This window comes from Euphorbia lathyris, chromosome 2, assembly GCF_963576675.1.
Source record: "Euphorbia lathyris chromosome 2, ddEupLath1.1, whole genome shotgun sequence".
Taxonomy (NCBI): domain Eukaryota; kingdom Viridiplantae; phylum Streptophyta; class Magnoliopsida; order Malpighiales; family Euphorbiaceae; genus Euphorbia; species Euphorbia lathyris.
In genome coordinates this window covers 79,688,951-79,707,101 of record NC_088911.1, presented here as the reverse complement: position 1 = coordinate 79,707,101, position 18,151 = coordinate 79,688,951, and the positions used below count along the sequence as shown (strand labels likewise).

At 38.8% G+C, this 18,151-nt stretch overlaps 1 long non-coding RNA gene across 2 annotated transcripts; it reads left to right on the top strand.

Annotated features, from left to right (window-relative positions):
- The first annotated feature begins 2,710 nt into the window (after nucleotides 1-2,710).
- On the top strand, nucleotides 2,711-7,468 carry LOC136220710 (uncharacterized). 2 transcript variants are annotated; one of them, XR_010684684.1, is made up of 5 exons: nucleotides 2,711-2,890; nucleotides 5,111-5,232; nucleotides 5,629-5,705; nucleotides 6,560-6,817; nucleotides 7,188-7,468. It is a non-coding gene; the product is annotated as an uncharacterized lncRNA (long non-coding RNA). The 2 variants fall into 2 exon arrangements; XR_010684685.1 differs by lacking the exon at nucleotides 2,711-2,890 and adding an exon at nucleotides 2,914-3,226.
- The last annotated feature ends 10,683 nt before the right edge of the window (nucleotides 7,469-18,151 follow it).

Below are 18,151 nucleotides of genomic sequence, written 5' to 3'. Positions count from 1 at the left end.
TCCAGAATGTATAATTAGATCCAAAGAATAGGGGAGGCCTAGTGATTGATAATCCCTCAGGGAGTATCTGTGTTGTTTGGTTCCCTGGAAGGAAACGAGTGCTGTTCTCACCCATTTATGGGATCCGCTCAAGATAGTTATATCTTTGAGTAGAGAGCTTAGGCTCTGATACCACTTGTTGGTCCCGTGTGATTAGTTCCAAGGGGGGGGTTAGGAACTAATATAACTTTTTTCGTTTAATTATATGCTGACTTAGATATTTTTGCTAGTTGGTCAGCTCAGCTTTTGGTCAGCTTGGCCAGATATGCTATAAGACAGCTTTGGACTGATATTGACTAAAGTTGTTTTATTTATAAGTTAGATATTGACACTCTTGGAGGTCAGCATCTAACTCAGCACCTGAAATTACTCAGAGTTAACTTTAAACAATTTTATATGTTGAGTAAATTTCACATACAACACATGCACATATATAAGTTAAGAGAGAGTTTAGAGATTACTCAGTATCACTTATCCTGGTTCGGCCTCTCTGCCTATGTCCAGTCCCCAGAGTCCTCCGGGCTTTTAGAATCCAATACTGAGCTCTTTAAAGGTAGAGCACAAACCAATTACAAGGCAGTTGAATATGCAAGAGTACCTTCCTCTATTCGTCTACTCAACTCCTACTAAGTGCTACAACTCATCACATATATTTCTCTACCACTGAATGTTTACAACCAAATACTCAGCACAGCACTCTCAATTTTACAATTGATAAACACTTGTTCTTTTCAAGTAAAGAACACTTTAGACGATTACAAGTAATCACTCTAGCATTTACACAAAGAATGAAAGATGGGTGTAAGATCTATTTTTGTAACTAAGTGCTTTTGTATCTTTTCTCTCTTGTATTTTTCTCTTTTTTTATCCGGCAATGATCCAAGGATTTTGATTGTCCTTATATAGGAGAAAATCCGGGATCGGATCATTTAGAAATGATGTAGCCGTTAAGGTTAAAACGGCTCTTTTAGGGGACAGATTCTGGTCAGCTTCAGACTGCTCCGGCCATTCCCTTCCTCTGCATTTCTTCATACGCCAGGCTTGTCCTCTTGCGTCTGGCTTGTCCTTTAATGTCAGTTGTCCTTTACCAATAATCCATTGACCCATACATCTCGGAATGTGTCTTCTGCGTATTTCCAAGGATTCCATTATTGGTACAGAGGGGCGGTAATCATTGTCTTTTAGCTAACGACTTTTTCATGTTGTCCTGAAGAATCACTCAGCTTCTACTTCGTAAAACCTTGTCATTTGCAATTTCCAATCTGAGTGTAACTTTAGTCAGCTCAGCTTCGTGAGACAGTTGTTGTGGGCGTGTATGTCTTTGTCTTTTGATGCTAAGTTTGATTCCACTCAGCTTGATACTTTAGGCTTCTATGCTGACCTCTTCCTGTCTTACTTCTTATATTTATCTTTATTTATATTTACACTCAACATTGAACAAACGGATTAGTACAATTAAAATAAAGCACTTAAATTTAATTGTCTCTTAATCATGGATGATTTTGTCAAATCAAAATCTTGTGGAAAGGTGTTTCAACAGAGTTCATATGGTAAAAAGGCTAACTTTATAGACATTCAGCCTCTCAGTGTCACTATTACTAAATTTGGTGTAGTTGGAGATTACTTCACCCTCAATATACCAAAGAATTTTTCAAAATGATATCTCCTACCCCACTGCCTTCTCTAATAAAGGCAGGCCCAAGGCCAAGCTTGCTAGTGGTTGATGGACAGCTTTGATCTTATTAGCCATCTAACATTATGGTTAGATAATGATGCAAGGATACTTAGATCTACGGGAAGTTCTCACTTCTGAGCCAAAGGAAAAATTCATTACAAAATAGATTACACCTATTAGTTGTCTTTTATGAAGTTTAAGTGAATTAATACTCCATGGAGTTCATATGCTAAATAGTGTGGACTGGACAATTCTTTATCTAGTCTCTTTCAGGTCATAGTTATGCTATTTTTTTCCCATAATACCAATACAATTTGACCTTCTAAACAAAACTTAGATTATTGGCTAGTTGTTGATCTTGTCTTCATATGGCCATGGAAGGGAATTGCTGATAGGAGGCATTAGAGCCTCATTTATGGTTAGGATTTGACAGATGTTGTTATAACATGTTGGTAATGTCAAGGATGAATTATTTTAGTTTTTTTATTAGTTTTCTTTCATTACATCACCTATTTTTTCTCCAATACAGGTGACCATGGGACTATTGATGGCCAAGGCAACATCTGGTGGGAATGGTTCCAAATGAAAGCCCTGAATTATACCTGACCCCATCTGGTTGAGTTAATGAACTCATCTAGGTAGTTATCTAAAATTTGACATTCATCAATTCACCATTTGGACGATCCACCCTGTTTACTTCAGGTTTGTTTCCTCCAAATGGATTGGACTGCAATTCTCTTCCTTTTTGTTGCACTAGAAGTGCCTATGTTACCTTATAAAAACTATGCAAAAGTAAAACATCCATGAATTAGGGGCAAAGTTGAATTGTTTTTTTGGATGAATAGCCATGTCATTGTCAAAAATGTTATTGTCTGTGCCCCTTTTGATTCACCGAAAACAGATGGGATCGATTCAGGTAAGCTTCTCTACTTGGTCGAGAACTGTTCCTTTGCAATTTTTAAATTCTAAGCGCAGTTGTATGAGATGAAGTTAGAACCAGATCATTTCAGCAGCATATATATATATATATAGAACCCGTAGTCATCTTTTAGCTAAAGAGCATTCTATTTCTTCTTCTTCAATTTTCCACCTTTGAAGATAAAAGTAAAGTACATAGAAAAATCTAATCTTGAATCTGAGACGAGAAGAGAAAGAGATGGGATCTATTTCAGTGAGGTAGGCTCCATTACTTCCTCACACTTGTTTTCTTCTCTTTACTAATTTTAGCACCATTTCTAATTTCCATTTTCTTTCTTTCATTTCAGTAAATAATTTTCCATTCAAACAAACATCCTTAATTTAGTTTCCAGTTTCTTCTATTCTCTGTTTCTTTTGGATAAATTTTGGGATGTTTCTCTTTCTTTCCTCTCTCTTTTCCTTGATGGTTTAATTGCTTTATCAGATTGAGTTTTAAATTTCTTGATTTTAATTTGATTCTTTTGGTCTTCACCTTCCAGTTTCAATCCTTCGTGTCACGTTTGGAACTTATTTGGCATCTCCAAGTTGACTTTCGTAAGTCCATTTAAGGTTTTAGGAAATTCATTGATGAAGCTCTATTTGATGACTTCGATTTTCGATTATGTTTTTGTTGTTGATGATGGTTAGAAAAAATGTCTTGTTAATCTATAGATGATTGTGTTTTGTTCTCTATCAAAATGTCGGATGCACCCATCTCTAAAAAATAGGCTTGAAGTTAAGGAGAAAACTTCATGCCTCTATTATGATTAATTTACATATCCTCCTTGGTGATCCTTAATTTTAATATGTGGTTTGATTCATTGGCTTATTAATTCAAACATCTGATTTTCATGAAAGATAAATAAAAACCATAACTAGTGTGATTTTCATGGAAGAAAGCAGACTCCTTTCTTGACATCTTCCTTTCCAACATCAGTATAAACATAACTTTAGAGTCTCCGTGGAACTATTCAAACATCCAAGGTTAGTTTGATTGAGTTACCCCGAAACTTGAAAATCACTCAGTGAGAGCATCTACCCTCATCGGTGGTGGAACTTACCTTTGTTTGTGAATGCTCAATTTAGTTCTAATTTTTTATGCTTCCCATTTTCATCGATTATTGCCATGGAGATGAAATGTTTTCCTCGTATATAGAGTCTGAGTGAATTTTCTGATTTATTGTTATTGACTTTTCAGAAGTTATTTTTCGTGTAACTTTGAGTGAAGTAACAAATAAGTGAATGATGAATCAATAAGCACAAGATAACATGGATTTATATCTTCAAAATTCTCCCTTCACACTTTTTTATATTTGTTTCATTTACTTTCTATTTTTTCATTGTTATATATTATTCTTATTATTCATATACTCTTCAACCTTCTATGTATTACTATTATTTGATATCATTTTCATCTTGTTGTGGACTAAAGAAAAAACATCCCAATCATGAAAAAGAGATGGGTTCTCTTATTATTATTATATGATTTCCATAGATTGAACTTGTCATTATGCTATTCTGACATGTAAATTTCCACATGAATGACTAACCTATTTATCTCTACTTTTATTTCGCAATAGTTTCCCAAGATGTTAAAATTCCCTAGATAATATTATTTTTTGTTTATGTTTACCAAAAGTTGATTTGTTTTCTTTTCTTTTAGTTTCATTTTAATTTTAAGAAATAAATTTTATACCATATGTTAATGTAATTTAATGACTTGTTTCTAACACTTCAGCGAAAAGTATACGGTTCAAATGTTTTGTTTATGTAATTTAATGACCTATATGTATATTTGGTGATGGTATCATACTATTGTACTTCACTAAAAAGTTTTTGTTCAGTTTTTCGGCCGTACTTTTAATTTTGTATCAGTTTAAAACTTGATTCAGCTTGAAATACCTCTAGCAAATTGGGGTTGGTAATCTTTTTTTTTATTATTTCTGTTATTGGTCATGGAAACTTATAAAATGAACACTTTTTGTATTATATCTCCAATATTAGTTCATATAGGGTAAATTCCTTGAGTTCGAATTTGCATATTTCCTTTCTTGTTTTCATGCATAGATTCTAATTCATATTTTAGTTTAGTTCAATTCCTGTAACATTTTTTATTGTGATAATGCATTGCCTTAAACTTATTGGTTATGGGACAGAGATAAATAATATTGAATGATTTTGACTAAGGATATGTGCATATGCTATTGTACACGTTAGTTACATGAAGCTTGCCAGAATGATGGCTGGATTGTTCTGTCTTTTGCATTGTTGAAAATCTCTGGTGGTTGTGGATCTGTTAGGAGCCAGATGCCTGAAGCACATGCTTGCTGAGCAATTCTCTCCTCTTACAACTCTCAGACATTACACATGAGAATTGTTTTGCTTACCACACATGTTAGCTTTTTTGTTGTTGTTTATGGTTGGGTTTCTTTGCTTCAGGTATCAATGTACAGAGTGGAGAGGAAGTGGCTTTTTTGTACGTTCTTCTTCATAGGAATTCTTATAGTGAACTGTTGTGATTGGGAGTCCTAAAAGGCTTGTGACTAGCGACAATTTCATTAGTAAGACTCACAATGACTAGTGACAATTTCACTTGACATTTATTTTCTTTTCAGTTGGAATTTGCTTTCCTCGCCGATAAGTTCATCTCACTTTACTCTGTAGTTCCCGTGTAATTATTGAAAGTCACTGAAACCATAAAATTCAACATTCATTTGGTAACAGTACTGCACGATTCAATTTATTTGTTTCTTTTTGCTGTTTAGTTGAAATAAAAGGTTACATTTTTGTGTTCTTGTTTTTCTTCTTTCTCTTGCATATTGTCTGTTTCATATGTTCAGAGTGACACATTTGCAGATCCCGCCAATGATAATTGTTGCATTCTTATTAGTATCTTATGATAAAATTTCCGCTTTTGGTAACTGGCAATATAAACTCATAATTATCTATTCTTTTAGGCAAGAACTCAGTTTTGGGATGAAAAGATGAGTACCGAGCTTGCTGAAGGACGATTGAGCGGCACTACCTTTGACAGGTAGGCATCTATGATTCCCACTTGCAGCTATTTTTTCCGCCTATCTGCTTTAAAACATTCAAATCAGATGCTTAATGTGATTTTGTTGGGAAAACCAAACATTGCATTTTAGGCTCACTTTCCTCGAAAAGTTATACAATAGATAGTTAGTTGTTCCCGGACCACCCATTCCTTCCCCAAGGATGAGCTTCAATCGGATTGACAACATAATTGGATTGCTTGTTTTCTCTTCCCCATAATCTGTTATTATTCCAGCATCGTGTAATCTCTATGTACTGCACTGTGCTTTTTGCTGGAATTGCTGCTGAAGCTATTGTATATGGTGAGGCAGAGGGTGGAGAAAATGATGAGAATTTGTTTAAAAGCATCTCTATTCTGTTACAACCTCCATTTGTTTAAAAGTTGGATTGTTGACTATATGCATTTATGCTATTATATTGTTGGTCAATTTGGAATATATTTTCAGTTGTGAATACAAAACTCATGTTAATGCCTTTTCTTTTGGATGCAAGCTTGGGATAGTGATAAAGACTTATTCTAGCACAGCCCTTGTAGCTTGGTAACTATGTCCTTAGCTAAAGCTCATGAGATATGTAGGAATCAGTTTTGCTCTTCCTTATCCCACATCTTTGAGTTTTATGAGATGGTAAAATATGGTTTCAGGTTTATAAAGTTTACCATTTAGTCAGGGTAAATAAGGGAAAGTCTCCTTGTTCAATGTTCAAAGTCAAGAAAATTGAAGCCAATATTTGTAGCAATTCAGATATCTAATACCATGTCATGATGCATGTGATAGTTGTGTGTTTACTGAACTGGCTTTGCTTTTAAAGGTAATAAAACTGACTATAACATAGTTTTATGCAGTATGTCCCTCTTTGGTGTGACTACTTGAATTATGTACAAGAATCCGATCCGTCAGTGCGTGAATGTTCTGCTGATGGCGTTTCAAAAGCAAGAAGTATTTTTGAGCATGCTGTCATTGCTACTGGTTTGCATCTTGCCGAGGGCAATAAAATATGGGAAGCATGATCTAGATTACACATTTATTCATAGATGTGGAATTCCTGCTATTCTGGATGATTATGGATTATGAGTCTTGTTAATTTCTTTAAGTATGCTTTTCTTGAGCTTGAGCTTAAACTCATCTTTTTTTTTATCATGGATTATGAGTCTTGATAGGTTTTTTAAGTATGCTTATCTTGAACTTGAGCTTAAACTCATCTTTTTTTTCATGGATTTATGAGTCTTGTTATGTTCTTTTAAGTATGCTTATCTTGACCTTGAGCTTAAACTCATCTTTGCATGATTGTGGATTCTGAGTCTTGTTAGGTTCTTTAAGTATGATTACAAAATTGTCTACAGGCGTTACGCCTCATAATATTTGAACCTCTTTCTTTTACCCAAGTATAAGATAGATGCATGGAATGGCATCTTTGTGACAAAATTGTCAAATTGATTATGATTTTCTTTCTGGTTTTGCAGTGTATTTGGAGGGCTACTTGTTCTTCGTCTTCCTTCAGGAGTGGTGTAGTCGCAGGTCCTCTTCGACTGTGGTCGTTGAGCAATATCACGACTGAGTGGGAAAGGGGTGAAATGCTGCATGAATCAAAGAAAGTACTTTATAAGGGTCCTTATATAGTTATTGATTTAGGATTGTAATTTTGGAATATTTTTTCTTGGTAGCTTGATTGTCCTATCTTTTTGCTACATTAGGATTATGATTTTAGAATAGTTCATACCACTTTCAAAACTCTAGCCTTTTAAAGCTCAAAAACTAGATTATTAAAGTAATTTTGGATATATTGTGTGATTATTTTGGATATATTATCTTATTAGTTTGATGACTTGATTCGTATTTTTTATTATTTTGGTGTATGAGATATTATTTATTAGTTTTAAAATTATTTAAAAATTATATAAATTTGATGATTTATTATTGCCAATGACAATATTACAAACGACTTTCATATTATTGAATTTAGAAACCACATATAAACAATTTCCCGACAACACATGTTAGCAACGACATAGCAACACATGAATTACCGACGACTTACAAACGATACATATATTTCTAAATTGGCGCCAAATATTATTTACCGATTGTCCACCGACGACAAAGTTGTCCCTATTTTTCGCGCCAATTAATTTGGTGCCAAATTCATGTGAAGATTGTTGGTCCCTTGTTCAGTTGCAAGTATAGTTCCAAGGGGGGGGTTAGGAACTATTTAAACTTTTTCACAATTTGGGCAGACTTCTTTTTCTAAAGAAAAAGGTTTCAACAGCGGCGCTGAGTAAACAGCAAGATACTGGCTTAGTCAACAGGTGACTAGGTCAGTTTCTTAGCTTGAGTCAGGAGATAGCACTTAGAGTCTATTCCTGAGCTCAGACGTTCAACGCGCACAACTCAACTTGACCTCTTTACTTGGTCAGTTTTGATTATTTAAAGCAAGCAATATAAATAAGGAGTTAAGGTTTAGAAATACTTCACTCAGCAGATTTATCCAGGTTCGGCTTCTTCTAAGCCTACGTCCTGTCCCCGGAACACTTCCGAGATTTCGAATCCTCTACTGAGCTCTTTAAAGGTAGAGCCTCAAACCTTTTACAATATCAGCAATTGAGTATGACAAGAGTACATTCCTCTATACTTCTACTCAATCCTAATCTCTCCGCTGAGTACTTAAAACCGAGTACTCAGCCTCTCCTTTCTATCTCTAGAAATGATAAGTGTTTTTGTCCTAATACAAAGATGTGCTAAGACACTTTAGACGATTTACAATCACTCTAGACTTTTACACAGATATGAAAATGTAGTGTAAGAATTTTGCTTTGCTTCTTGCTTGCAGAACTTGTAGAGATTTGGACAGCGTAATGGCTTGATGAAGTTCTGTGTATTGTGAAGCTTGTGATGGCACTATTTATAGAGACGTCTGGTCATTCGGTCATTTCGAATTTCGAAATAACCGTTGGAGGGAAACGGCTATATGTCGTTGTCATCCTGACTTGCACAGAGCTCTCGGCCAATCACAATCATGTATCTTCTGTCCTCGGTCAGCTCAGCAGATGGTCTCTCCTTTTATAGTAAAGTCAACTGGACAGCACCCTGTGTCGTCTGAACTTTGCTAAAAGAGGAAACACTTTGTCTGGAAGTTTTCCTTTGCCAGCTGCTGTCTTGTACGCTTTGTCGAGACTACTCAGCAGCTTCATTGTGAAGTTGTTCCCGAAGGTCTTCTAGATTCTTCCGTTTGCTGAGTTGCGTTTTTTTCCAAAACGACAAAGTCTTGACATACGCGGGCCGAGTGTACTGAGTTGTTTGACTTGGGCCTTTGCTTCCTTATTGGGCTTGGGCCTTCCAATCCTTATGACTTATAACATTTATACTCAACATTGAACAAACACATTAGTAGAATAAATCAAAGCATTTAAACTTAGTGTGTTTAGAATATGTATTCTAATTTATACTTAAACAATTTTGTCAAATCAAAATTATGTGGAAAGGTGTTTCAACAAACTCCCCCATTTTGATGTTGGCAAAACTATTCAGCAAGGAACTCAGTATGAGCTCCCCCATGATAGTTGACCTTATATCATTTAGCAAACTCCCCCGTAAGGGTTGCACTACTGACTTAGTTTTAATTGCAACATTTAAGAATTTAAATGAGTGAGTCTAAGGTCAGTTTTTAGGTGAAGGTCAGCTATATTACATATTCTATTTACTCAGTGTTAAGCGGAAGTTTTAGATATACAGAGCGCGCTGAGCAAAATATTGTTCAATGAGTTCTTTATCAAAATGTTTCATAAGATCATAGTATGATGTCAAACATGTTATCAGCATATCATTTAGTCAATAAATATTATAAGTGTTAAGTATGGTTGATATAAACGAAGATACATAATAACTCAGTACTTAATAGCATATATCATAACTCAGTATTTGAATAAGAAAAGTAAGTATGATATATATTGAAAGAGGTCAGCAGTTACACAGCAAAAGGAAATAACACATAGATTACAAATGTTAAGACCTATCCTATCTATTTCTTTTTCTTTCCCTGTGACTGACTTCTCTCATACTGACGTTGCTCATGCTGAGCTCTAGCAGCTTGCGCTTTCTCCCCCGTTTTGTCAACTTCAGGGAGCTTAAACGCATCGGTTAAGACAGCTCGAGTCAGTTCTTGTGATAGCTCTTTTAGTTTGTCAGCACTTTCATTTACTCCATCAAAAATGGCAACTCCATCAGCTGATACTTCGACTGGTATATGAAGATCAGCAGCACTGAGCATATTTACGCTGAAAGCTTGTGCTTTGGCTTGCCAAATGAGAGCTTCAGTGAGACCAGCAAAGACTTGGTGGAAGGTTTTCAGGAGTGCTGAGTCATAATGATGACGTTGGATATTATTATGACGGATATGGTTGAAGGATTGTTGTGCGAGGGACAACAATTCGTTCTGCTTCAACGCGTCAGTATCCATTTCTTGCTTGTTCAGGTTCAGTAGCCTGACAGCCTCACTGATTTGCTCAACTGAGCACTGACTATAGGACACCATTTGCTCATTTGTCTTGAGTTGCTCAGTATGCAGCTGAGCAAAAAGCATCTTCAGTTCTGAGGAAGTGGCGTAGTCAGTGTTCACAGCAGATAACTTCTGGACTTGCTGATGTAGCGAGTTCAGATGTTGGATTGTGGACAGTTGAATCTCTGCCAACTTGGCAAGTGAGTCTTGCTTTGCTTGCTGGGCTTGAAATGTCAAGATGACATTCAGCAGGTCCTTGAGTCCCTTGACTTCGTTTAGAAGTAGAGTGACTTGGGAGAGCTGAGTTGCCTCTGGGAATGAGGATCCAGCAGCAGGTGAAGCAGACTGGTGAAGATCTTGGATGAGAGCTTGCACTGAGTCAATGAGCTTCTTTCCGGACTCAATGGCATCCTTATGTACATCAGTATGACCAGAAGTATGTGGAGTGAAAGGAGTACCCTGGTCAGTGACTGTATAACTTGGCTCAATATGCACTTGAGTTGGAGGTACGTTTGATTGATCAGCAGTGAGGTTGTTGATGGAAGTCATAACCCGAACACTGTCTGTGCTGACGACAGAGGGATGAGGAGTCAGCATCATGCTTGAGGAAACAGCATGGGCAGTGTTTGGTTCAACCTGACTTGTTGAAGTGGTTGAAGTGTTATGCTCGGCATGTTCCTGTTGAGAAGAAACAGAGGCTTGTTTTTCCAACGGCATTGTAGTAGAGGAAGTTGAGGGCCGTTTGAAAAATTTTAATTGGACGGTAGAAGGATTCTTTGTTGTCTTGGAGAGGACAAGTTCAGGAATGGATGGTGGTTGCACAGGAGGTTCACTGACTATTACCTCACTGGCCTTAACCAGTTTTCGCCTTCTACGTGGTGGAGTGGTATGATGAGCAGGTTCTTCTGAGTGAGTAGGAGAAGGTTCCTTTTGCTCAGTATGAGTCTGGTCAGCTTGCTCAACTTGCTCAACTCCAGCAGCTAACTCGGTGTCAGTCCGCACAGCACCACCAGCTAACCTAGTGTTAGCATCCTCAGCTTCTATTTCACTGTCATATTCCTCAGAGTCATCAGCGTCATCCTGACCGCTGGCTTCAACTTCTTCTTCTTCAGCAGTGTTGTCTCCATCAAGCTCTTCCTCAACTTGGGAGATGAAGTGGTCATCTAACTGGACCTCAGTTCCCTCAGCATCAGTACCTTGGCATTGAGTGAAGTGAGAATCACCCGGTACAATAAAGTCGGTTGGTATGACGTCCAGAGGTGCCAGTGTTGAAGGCTTTTGCTTCTTCTGAGGTAGCTCAGCAGCTTCCTCAGTTTCAGGCTCATCTTGCCTGGTTCTCTTTTCAGCTGACTTTCCAGCTGACCTCTGCCTCTTTGCTGGAGACACAACATTAGGTGTCTCAGCAGATTTTCTCTTGCGAGAAGCTGGGGCCTTAGTTCTTCGCCCTTTCTTAGGCTCAGCAATAGTCTCCTCAGTCTGATCAGCTTGGCCAGCGGCAGCAGCAGCAGCTTTTCCTTTCTTCAAAGGCTGCCCATATTTCAGTGCCCTCAGCGAGGCAGCTGTGATTTCGGTTCCTCTGAAAGATTCCTCACCTTCGAGGTCAATCTTGTGGTCGATGAGGATCCTGGTAATGATTGATCCCAACCTCATTGTACCTGTGCTGCGTAGGAACCCAGCAACTAGGAAGACCGGCATGTTGATGGGGGTGTACGTCAGCATGTGCCATATGAAGCACTTTTCAAAGTTGGTTGCTGATGTAGTACAGTTGATTTTTGGGTAAATGAAATAGCTCAGCAGGTAGTGAGCCATCTTCTGGTGCTGTCCCATTGAAGATGATGAGATCTCGCCTGAGTGACCCTCAGGTTTGCAGAAGGTATGGACGTAGTCGGTCTTGTCCTGATCTCCAGACTTCCTCAGCCTGACTCCCTCAGTTTTGAGCTGGAGGAGGTTTCCAATGTACAGAGGGTTGATGAAGATCGTCTTTCCTCGTACTTTAGTGCTTAGATAGTCAGGGGAGTCACTGGCAACCATAAGATTGTGGTAAAACTCCCTTACCAGGTCAGGATACGTCTCATCTCTGACAGAGAACAACCCAGTCCATTCGTTCTTTGCAATCCATTCGGCAAACGGTTGTTCATGTTGGACGAAGTGCTCAGAAACCCATCTGGAGGGCTCCACTTTCCATTCGAGGACACTTTCGAAGACTTTGGAGTAGGTCCGTATCTTCACAGCTTTCTCTTTTCCAGAGTTTTGGTCAGTTTTACCCTTGCTAGAGGTGGAAGGGTTTCGTGAAGGTTCATCGGAGCTGGACTTATTTTGGCCGGCACCGGAGACGTTGAAGGATAGCTTAGTCATTCTTCTAAGATGGAGAGAATAGAGGTATTTGAGAGAGAGAAATTTGAGTAATTTCTTAGCCTTAAGAATTTGTTAAGCGTAAAGAGTAAAAGATGGGGAAATGCCCATAATTTATAGACGAGTTGAACGGTGTGGATCTTAACCAAATCCATGTGTCATTTTTGCCTTGGGATCATGTATCGACATGGATCCTGGCATTTATGACACATTACGGCGAATACGTCATCCTAGGCTATACGCGTGCTTTGTATGTATGCTAACGGATTAATCACTCAGTATTTAGAATGTCAAGCGTTTGATATTCTGAGTGGTCAGTGCAATATCTAAGAATGATTTTAAGTTTAAGTCTTAAACTATTTTACTCAGTGTGCAAGTATACTCAGTATTGTATATTCAGTCAGTTTCAATGAGATACTCAGCAAACAATAAATCATTCAGCATGTAATTCACTCAGCATTCAATATTCATTTAGCACAGGAATTTACTGAAGAGGATTAAACATACCAATTGCTTCTCTCAGTATGCTGAACTGCTCACGAGCCAGTGGCTTCGTGAAGATATCCGCCAGCTGTTCGTCCGTTGGGACAAAGGTCAGCTTGATCTCACCTTTGAGTACATGGTCTCTAATGAAGTGATGTCTCATGCTGACATGCTTCATTCTGCTGTGTTGAATTGGGTTCTTGGAAAGATCAATTGCACTTTTGTTGTCACATTTGACTTCAATTGTCTTCGTTTGAACACCATAATCTTCAAGTTGTTGCTTGATCCATAGGACTTGAGCAACACAGTGACCAGCAGCAATGTACTCAGCTTCAGTGGTAGACAATGCTACTGACGCCTGCTTTTTGCTGAACCAGGATACAAGACAGCTTCCTAAGAAGTGGCATCCTCTAGAGGTGCTTTTACGTTCCAGCTTATCTCGTCCATAGTCAGCGTCAGTGTATCCGATAAGTGTAAAATCATGAGTATTTGGATACCACAAACCTGCGTTCACTGAGCTTTGCAAATATCTAAGGATTCTTTTTACAGCAATGTAATGAGATTCCTTAGGGTTAGATTGATATCTAGCACAGTAGCATACTGAAAACTGAATGTCCGGTCTACTGGCTGTTAAGTAAAGTAGAGAGCCTATCATACCTCGATATAACTTGCTGTCTACTGACTTACCATTCTCATCAGCGCAGAGGACAGTGTCAGTGCCCATAGGAGTGGATATTGGCTTGCAATTTTTCAAGTCATATTTCTTTAAGATCTCCTTGGCATATTTGGCTTGACTGATGAAGGTGCCATTCTTTCCTTGTTTAATTTGAAGACCGAGGAAGAAGTTGAGTTCTCCCATCATAGACATTTCAAACTCAGTCTGCATTTGTTTGCTAAACTCCTTGCACATTGATTCGTTAGTTGCACCAAATATTATATCATCAACATAAATTTGGGCCAGCAGGGTATCTTTACCCTTTTTCTTAATGAATAAGGTTGTATCAGCTTTGCCCCTGACGTAATTTCTAGTCAGCAGGAAACTGGTCAGCCTCTCGTACCAAGCACGTGGTGCCTGCTTGAGGCCGTACAGAGCCTTTTTGAGTTTGTAAACATGGTTTGGGAACTTAGGGTCCTCAAAACCTGGAGGTTGATTTACATAAACCTCCTCGTTTATAACTCCATTAAGAAAAGCACTTTTGACATCCATTTGGAATAATTTAAAGTTCATGTAAGATGCATATGCACACAGTATTCTAATTGCCTCTAGCCTTGCCACTGGGGCAAAGGTCTCACCGTAGTCTATACCTTCTTGCTGACTGTAGCCCTGAGCTACAAGCCTTGCTTTGTTCCTGACTACGTTTCCTTGTTCGTCCATCTTGTTCCTGAAGACCCATCTTGTTCCGATGGTCTTTTGACTCTTTGGATGAGGCACTAACTCCCATACATCATTTCTTCGAAATTGATCGAGCTCCTCTTGCATTGCGTTCATCCAGAATTCATCGTACTCAGCTTCAGCGAAATTCTTCGGTTCTTGTACTGAGACGAAAGCAACATTGCTGAGGTACTTCCTGAGTTGATTCCTCGTCATCAGGGTATTCCCAGCAGAATCAAGGATTGCACTTTCGGAGTGCCCTCTTGGAATCCTTATTTCTTTGGGTAGATTCATGTCTTGTGATGTTCCTGTTTCAACAATCTCTGCAGAAGTAGATGGGTCAGTAAAAGTAATCTTAGGTTCACTCTTACTCTTGGTTAGCCTTTTCGTGAATGACTCAGTAGCTGGTTCTGAGTCAGCGATGGTTACTGAGTTTGGATCATCTTCGGTCAGCGGCTGGTATCTACCTGCAGGTTCAGTTTCATCGAACTCTACATGTATTGACTCTTCTAAAACTTGAGTTCGCTTATTAAAAACTCTGTATGCTTTGCTGTTTGTTGAGTAGCCCAGAAAGATAGCTTCATCAGCTTTTGAATCAAACTTTGCTAAGCTATCTTTGGTATTTAAAATAAAACATCTACAGCCAAAAGCACGAAAGTATCCAATATTGGGCTTTCGTCCTTTCCAAAGTTCATAGGGGTTTTTTTTTTAATATAGGTCTAACTAGAGCCCTATTAAGAATATAGCATGCTGTGTTAACAGCCTCTCCCCAAAAATACTTTGGAAGCCTATGCTCATCTTGCATTGTCCTGGCAATTTCAACCAGAGTTCTGTTCTTCCTTTCTACAACCCCATTTTGCTGAGGTGTTCTAGGAGCAGAAAAATTGTGGTCAATGCCGCTGACTTCACACAATTCAACAAACTTTTGGTTTTTGAATTCTCCACCGTTATCACTACGGATATGAGCTAATTTTAGGTCTTTTTTATTTTCAATTTTTCTAACCAAATTTGAAAATGTCTCAAAGGTTTCATCCTTGCTGGTCAGCAAGATAACCCACGTATACCGAGAGAAATCATCTACAATGACCAAGGAAAATCTTCTTCCACCCAGACTCAGCGGCTGGACTGGACCAAAGAGATTCAAGTGTAGTAATTCTAACGGACGTTTAGTTGAGACAATGTTTTTACTGTGAAAAGATTGTTTGGTTTGTTTTCCAGCTTGGCAAGCGTGGCATAATTGATCTTTTTGAAATTTAAGTTCAGGCAGGCCCTCAACCAATTGCTTTCTTGCTAGTTTGGCCAGGAGGTCCATGCTTACATGACCAAGTCTCCTGTGCCATAGACAGGAATTTTCTTCCTTTATTACTAAGCACACAGTTTTTGAAAACTTTTTCTCTAAGTCTAGCATAAAGACATTATCTATCCGATGGGCAGTTAAAATTAACTCATTAGTTTTACCCTCGTATATTTTACATCCAGTAGCATCAAATATAACTTTTCTCCCATTGTCACATAGCTGAGCTACGCTGAGTAAGTTATATTTGAGTCCGCTGACTAGGGAGACAGATTCAATAGTAGGGTTACCTCCGATGGTTACTGAGCCTACTATCTTACCCTTCTTGTTGTCTCCAAAACTTACACTCCCTCCTCGTTTACGTTCAAACGTGATGAACTGAGTTTCATCACCCGTCATATGCCTTGAGCATGCGCTGTCAATATACCACATCTTTGACTTCTCGGCACATCTCAGGCTTACCTGCATTGTAACTAGTTACTTTTAGGTACCCAATTCTTTTTGGGTCCTGACTTGTTAGGTGCAACAGGTATAGCATCATATTTTATTTTATGGCGACATACATGGACAGTATGGCCATTCTTTCCACAGAAGTCACAACTGACCTTCTGTTTAGGATTTTTTACTGACTTGTCAGCACCCCAGTGCTGAGCGTGCCAGCACACTTTAGTAGTGTGTCCTATCTTCCCACAAAAGTCACACTGGACTTTTCGCTGGGGATTCCATCTCTGCTGAGTACCTTGGTACTGAGTTCTCAGAGGAATGTTATTTTTCTTAGGAACCTTTAGTTGGTTCTGGATGGTTGTGACGTCCTTCCTCAGTTTCTTTGAAACTGACTGGACTTCAGACACATACTCATGCATGATCTTCATGTTATCATGCAGAGTCGAATTGTCCTGAAGAAGGTATATGAGGTCACTCAGTTTGACCTCTTCCACTTCATCACAGCGCCTGCTGAGTGCTCTAACCTTTTTATTACACTTCTTAACAAGTGTATAGAGATCACTCAGGGCATTAACCATATCGTTTCTGAGCTGGGGAAGAGAAATTACCTCATTTGATTGCTCTTCATCATCTGATGCGACGGATGGGTCAGCATGCTCAGAGACGCATGGCTCAGCAAGTTCGTCAGCCATAAAGCATATCTTCGCTGACTCGGTGGCCTCAGTTTCTGTTGATGAAGATTCATCACTGTCACTCCAAGTAGCCACCATTGCCTTCTTCCCACTCTTCTTGTCTTTCCTCAGCGTGGGGCAGTTTGACTTAATATGGCCAACTTGATGGCACTCAAAGCATGTAATGGGCTTTGAGCTGTCCTTTCTGTATTTGATGTCGCTTGAGTCAGCCTTATACTTATCAAACTTTTTGTAAGGCTTTTTAGAATATTTGTCGTTCTTCCTGAACAGCCTTTTCATCTTTCTTGTGAACATGGCCATCTCCTCATCATCAGTTGAACTCCCGTCAGTGGAGTCAGCTTTCATGACAAGTGACTTCTGCTTCTTGTCATCAGATTTTTCCTTCACCTCAAAGTTTTTCATGGATATCTCATGGGTCAGCAATGAACCGATGAGTTCGTCATATTTGTAGGTGGTTAAATCCTGAGCTTCCTCAACTGCTGTCTTCTTTGCTTGCCAGTCTTTTGGAAGACTCCTGAGTATCTTTTTGACTTGTTCTTCCTCAGTGAAGATTTTCCCAAGTCTCTTGAGCTCATTAATGATGTTGGTGAACCTTGCGTTCATGTCTGAAATGCCCTCATCATTGTTCATCTCGAACAGCTCGTACAGTCTCATCTGCTGATTCACCTTGGATTCTTTTACTTTGTTTGTTCCCTCGTAGGTGACTTCCAGCTTTTTCCAGATCTCTTGTGCCGACTCACAACCTGAGATTTTGTTATATTCTGCAGCATCGAGCGCACAGTGAAGCATATTGATAGCCGAAGCATGGTTTTGAAGCTTCTTAAAATCATCCTCTGTCCATTTGGCCTCAGCTTTTATAACTGTTTGGCCAGCCACAACCTCAACAGGTACAAACGGCCCTTGGACTATAGATAGCCAGGCACTCATGTTTGTAGCCTGGATGAAGTTTTTCATCCTATTCTTCCAGAAGGTATAGTTTGACCCGAAGAATAGGGGAGGCCTAGTAATGGACAGCCCCTCAGGCAGTATTTGAGTTGTTTGGTTTCCAGGGAGAAACCGAGTGCTGTTTTCGCCCATGGTAGGGATCAGCTCAAGGTTGTTAGACCTTTTACAGTGAGCTTTTAAGCTCTGATACCACTGGTATGGTCCCTTGTTCAGTTGCAAGTATAGTTCCAAGGGGGGGTTAGGAACTATTTAAACTTTTTCGCAATTTGGGCAGACTTCTTTTTCTAAAGAAAAAAGTTTCAACAGCGGCGCTGAGTAAACAGCAAGATACTGGCTTAGTCAACAGGTGACTA